This window comes from Felis catus, chromosome A1 (assembly GCF_018350175.1).
Source record: "Felis catus isolate Fca126 chromosome A1, F.catus_Fca126_mat1.0, whole genome shotgun sequence".
In the NCBI taxonomy this organism is placed as follows: Eukaryota; Metazoa; Chordata; class Mammalia; order Carnivora; family Felidae; genus Felis; species Felis catus.
Genome location: NC_058368.1, coordinates 198,128,355 through 198,134,354, shown reverse-complemented (window position 1 = coordinate 198,134,354; position 6,000 = coordinate 198,128,355).

Sequence of the window (6,000 nt, the reverse complement as noted above, 5' to 3'; positions counted from 1 at the left end):
ATAATACTTCAAGATGAAGAATATAACTGTTCTTCATAAATGTATATAAAAATATAAAATATAAAAATAGCTGTTAAATAAGTGGATTTTTCAAAAGACAATTTTGCCTTCAAGCAATTGCGAATAATAATGTTTTTGCCTTTGATATCAAATAAAGTTATTTAAGAAAAAAAAAAAAAGAAATCAATGGCCAGACTATGATATAGATAAAGGGAGCAGTCGAACTGTGATTTCTTCCTGCCACTGACACCATGGCCATGAACCTGGCCACGCCTCTGCTTCATCCATGAAGAAGCTTCAACCAACTTGCAAAAAACACCTGAGCAACATTTTCAGTGTTTCTCCCAAAAGCACCAACAACAGAAATGACCTACATTGGGCTCCTACTTCCTAAATCCCCAAGACCATAGAGTGAGTTCGTGGTTCTCTAAAGCACTCCTTCCGGCTCAGATTCTACTATTTCTTTCTTGTCTTTCACAACTTGTTTTTCAGCAAAACAGCACTGCCCAAATTGATCAACATCTTATGGGCCAGACTGGGTTCTGAAGGGCATTGGCTACATCCAAAAATGAAACCCAGCTACAAGGGAAGAATGTTTGTCACCATCGAGCTATTTGTTAAAAAGGGCCATAAGGTCAGAGGACAATATCCCAAAAAAGGAGTTTCAGAGAGGCGTGGAACAACTGAGAAGCACTAGAATATGCACAAAATGACTGTGACTCTTTGTCCCAGCAGCAGCACCCCGGTGTAATGTGTGGTCGCTCCTGTCACCTGCACCTCCCCAGCTGCCCTGCCACATCCAAACCAATGAATTCAGCAGGTGTTTTGTTTTTCCATTTTAATGTTTATTTTTGAGAGAGAGAGAGAGAGAGAGAGAGAGAGAGAGAGAGAGAGAGAGAAAGAGAGAGTGAGCAGGGGAGGGGCAGAGAGAGAGACACACACACACATACAAAATGCAAAGCAGGTTCCAAGGTCCCAGCTCTCAGCATGGAGCCCAACGCGATGCTCGAACCCACAAACCACGAGATTATGACCTGAGTTGAAGTCGGACGCTCAACCGACTGAACCACCCAGTTGCCCCTGTTTTTCCATTTTGTGAGGCACCCCCATCCTACCAAGACGTTACATTTTTGTTGACGTTGGCCGGAGTCCATTTTTCCACTGTTTTGTTTCGTTTTGCTCGCGACCAAACAACCACAAAGTACCCCCATGATTGAATTGGGCAACTGTGTGTTTCAGTTCTCCCTATCCCATCTCCACAAGGCTCTTTAAAGACAGGGACCACACCTCATCTCCTAACCCTGCTTCCGTTGACCCTGTGCAAAACGAATTCTCCTCCAAGCAGACCGCCTAACTGCTCATGGGTAAAAGGCAAAATAGCCTTCTAGTACATCTACCGTGCTTTCTCCTTATGTTTTAAACTGGATTTCGCTTTTGTGTGAGTCTAAGAGAAATGAGTCCATTTTCAAATTCCTCTGGTTTCCAGAGGCCAAGAAACAATTTCGAGAAAATGGTATTCAAAAGCTACTGATCTCTGGTCTCAGATGCCTCCCTAGCTCTGATTCATTAAATAACTAGAGAGTCAACCATGATCCTGGGTTTCCAAGGTTGTTTTCAAACCAAGATCTCGGCTACTGCCAAGACTAGCAGGGATTTCTGAGCTGGCCAACATTCCTTGAGCTTCCTTTGAGAGGTGAAAAAAAAAAAAAAAAGGCAGCTTAAAATGCATTATATCAGAAAGAAAGGTATGAACAAGTTAAGGGGAAACTACAAAGGAAGCGGGCCAAGTCCCAAAATAAAAGGCAGGAATAGAAAACTAAAAATAACATGCAGGGAAGTGTGCCACATCTGTAGGGCTCCCTTGCATTCTCCTGGAGCATTGTACCTTTTTTTTTTTCTTTCAGGAGCATGCTAATAATTGTTTGGAGATTTAAATAGAACACTATTATTTGTTCTTTAAAAATAGTCACGTCTTTTGTAGAATTGTGAGAGAGTTTCAAATGATATTAATTGAATTTCACTCATGGCCATTTACCTTTTATGGACGTCTTCAAGTGTGTTAAGGAGTCAGTTTTCTTCAATGTCTTTATGTATCTGTCTTTAATGGAACACTTACAATGTTTGAAATGATTCAGTCTTGTTGCAATTAATGGACATATGAAATACACAAGAAAGTTGGCTTATATGACAATGCTTTAAATGATCTGCCATTTATTAGAAAGCTTAGTACATGGCAGATGCAATGATAGGATAAAATGGCATGCATAGAACATGGGTCAAGGTCCTTACAAAGTTGTACATGAGCCATTAGCCACGCTTTTCGCAGAGGACACTAAGGGGCAGCGTGGGTAAGTAACAAACCAAAGTCAATAATTGGTGAATATGATAATGAGTTAATCCTGGCTCCCTTTGACTCAAAAAATCCAGGGTCCTTCAATAGTACTTAAGATAATCACAAATATTTTTCACATAGGTTAACTATGTATTGTTAGCCCAGAGCCATCGATAGGGATTTATTGCTCACTTTCTCTGTTTTGCTAACTCTTAAAGACTTATAATTAAATTTATATTTAAGTTCTGAAACTGCATAGTACCCACCCCACGTCTAAGATAAGGTGCCATTCCTCCTGGTTCAAAGGCTTATCTTCCACCATTCAGTTAGCTGTCGGATTAGTGTGACAATCACATCTTTCCCTTAAGAGAAATATGTTATGATAGATTTGAAGAAAATGAAGCCTCATACCAGGGAAGTACATACGTAGAGGTCGTTCACAACGTTTGTTTAATAATCGCTTCCAAGTTGTAAATTCCTGTTTTCTCTAGACACAACAAAAACAGGAAATATTTACCAACTTCACAGGTGTCAGGAAATACTTTAAAACCCTGGTGGCCTAACCACCAGCTTAAGCAGATAGCATTTCTGTGCATAGGTGCAGAAGGTATATTGTACTTTAAAATGTGTACCTATGATCCAGAGACCTTCATCTATACTTACTAAGGATTCACTGGCTTTGCTTCTGTCAGACCAAAAGATTTTCTTCCAGAAGAGAGAAGTATAATGTGCTAATGTGCCTTGTAGCCTTTCTAGGATTTATCAGAAAATGATAATTCTCTACATTGAATTGGTTTGAAATCCTATTTCTGTATCTAACCGAGTGTCAAGATGACAAAGTACATCACAAAACCACTGAAAAATAGGATTATTCCCTTTAGTCACCATGTACGCAATAAACCACAAAGTCATCTTCATTTGTTTACATTTGCTACAATTGAAACTTTCAAAAACGAGGAGAGCTTTATTCTTTTTGCCAATTATAAAACTAGCGGCAAAACTTTCAGAATATAGGTACAGATATAAAGAATAAGATAGGCATCGCTCTTACTGTCTCTATTTATATATTTTTTCACAGAATAAGATTATCCCTATGGCATCGTAGCATGCTTTCTTCCACTTACTATAGAGAAGTGTTCTTAAGCGATCTCCCCGTAGTGACTTCACCGAGATCACCATGTGTCTCTGTTCTCTCTGGATAACATACAGCTATGATATCCAGGGTGTACGCTAAAGGGTGCAGGCACACAGACCTCCCTCTGGGGTGCACCTGAAGACTTGCACTCCTGCCAGTTGAAATAGAGGCATACCAAGAGTCTGTTGTATTTGTTACCGAACCTGTTTGCACCAGTTATCACTATTGCAAACCTGAATAAAAATTCAGTGTGGGTCAATAAACCAGCAACGCAAAAAGAGGATTGTTGTTTCTATAAAAAACTAAAGTGTTTAAAAAGTAGCTGCTTTCGCACTATTAACAATGCCCAAATTATGGAAAGAGCCCAAATGTCCATCCACTGATGAATGGATTCAGAAGATGTGATACACACACACACATACACACACACACACACACACACACACACACACACACTGAAATACTACTCGATGATGAAAAAGAATGAAATCTTGCCATTTGCAACAACATGGATGGAACTGGAGGGTATTACATTAAGAGAAATAAGTCAAAGAGAGATATCGTATGACTTCACTCATATGTGGAATTTTAGAAACTTAACAGATGATCATAGGGGAAGGGAAGGAAAAATAAGATAAAAATAAAGAGGAGGAAAACCATAAGACTCCTAAATACAGAGAACAAACTGAGGGTTGATGAGGATGGTGAAAATGGTGATGGGTATTAAGGAGGGCACTTGTTGGGATGAATAGGTGTTATAGGTAAGGGATGAATCACTGGATTGTACTCCAGAAACCAAGACTACACTATATGTTATTTAACTTGATAATTAAAAAAATAGCTGCTTTCGAACTGGGGAGAGGGACTCTGTGTTTAGGCAGCCACACGCCTGACCAACTCCTGGCCCTGATTACGTTGTCACCTTGTGCTTTGGAGTGAACGTGTCCTCTGTCAGTCATTCTAAACACACTTCATCATTTACAATGGCTAGGTTGTAGTCAGTTCATGGCTACACTGCCATTTCTTTATCAATATCCCACCAATGACCTTTTCAGATTACTTACAATTACTAACAAAACATTGCAACTTTTTTTTGTATACAGTAAGACCTTGGATTGGGAGTAACTTGCTCTGCAAGTGTTCCACAAGACAAGCAAACATTTCTAATAAATTTTAACTTGATAAAGGAGCAATGTCTTGCTGTACAAGTAGTATGTGACGCCGAATGTCACATGATCACAACTGAGCCAATGGAATTCGCTTTGATATACAAGGGCTTTGTATTACAAGTATGTTTCCGGAACGAATTACGCTCGCAAACCAAGGTTTTACTGTATATGTTTTTGTACTCTCAAAACAATTATTTCCTTAGAATAAATTCATAACAATAGAATTTTTGTGTGAAAAGATGTATACCTTTTAGGTCTTAATATAGATATATATGTATATATTTCTAAAATTTTTTTAATGTTTATTTTTGAGAGAGAGAGACACAGAGCATGAGCAGGGGAGGGGAAGAGAGAGAGGGAGACATAGAATCTGGAGCAAGCCCCAGGCCCTAAACTGTCAGCACAGAGCCCGATGTGGGGGGCTCGAACTCATGAACCGAGAGATTATGACCTAAGCCGAAGTCAGATACTTAACCGACTGAGCCACCCAAGCACCCCTATGTGTATATATTTTTTAAATATGTGGTACGTAAACTACCAATATGAAAGTTTTCCTTTAAAAATATTGAACGGCTAAAAGTGGTACAATGATAAGTAGTAGTTTTCACTACCACACACATTTTATCACCAAATTTATTTGGGTCTAGGTGTTTCATCTGTAAAATAAAAGGTTTAGACTAGAATTCTTTAGGCTTCTCTTCTGAACTCCAATATTTCAGATTTCTGTGTACTCCCGTAGTTCCTAGAGGGCTGGAAAATGTATAAACACATCTACTCTGTGAGGGTTATGTCACAAGGACCTGTATAAATGGAATTGTATTAACTGGGTTAATATAATCACATCAGACTCTATCATTGCTTTAGAATGGTCCTCCTGAGGACTCTTTAGCTCTCCCTGGTCTCTTCATGACACATGGTGCCACTGGTCACTCTTCTTGAATGTCTTCCTGTGAGACCACAAACTCCCTGACTGCTTCCAAATTCTCTGGTTCTTTCACCTCCATCCTTCTTTGATGGTTTGCCACTTGTCCCTGACAAGTCCCCACAATTTAAAGTTTCTCTGATATTTTTCAACCCTCCCTGTGGCTTAGTTAAGTATCTTTAAACAACAAAAATAAGTTGAATGAAACAACCGGTTAAGAAATCTTGCAGCACAGGGGCGCCTGGGTGGCGCAGTCGGTTAAGCGTCCGACTTCAGCCAGGTCACGATCTCGCAGTCTGTGAGTTCGAGCCCCGCGTCGGGCTCTGGGCTGATGGCTCAGAGCCTGGAGCCTGTTTCTGATTCTGTGTCTCCCTCTCTCTCTGCCCCTTCCCCGTTCATGCTCTGTCTCTCTCTGTCCCAAAAATAAATAAACGTTGAAAAA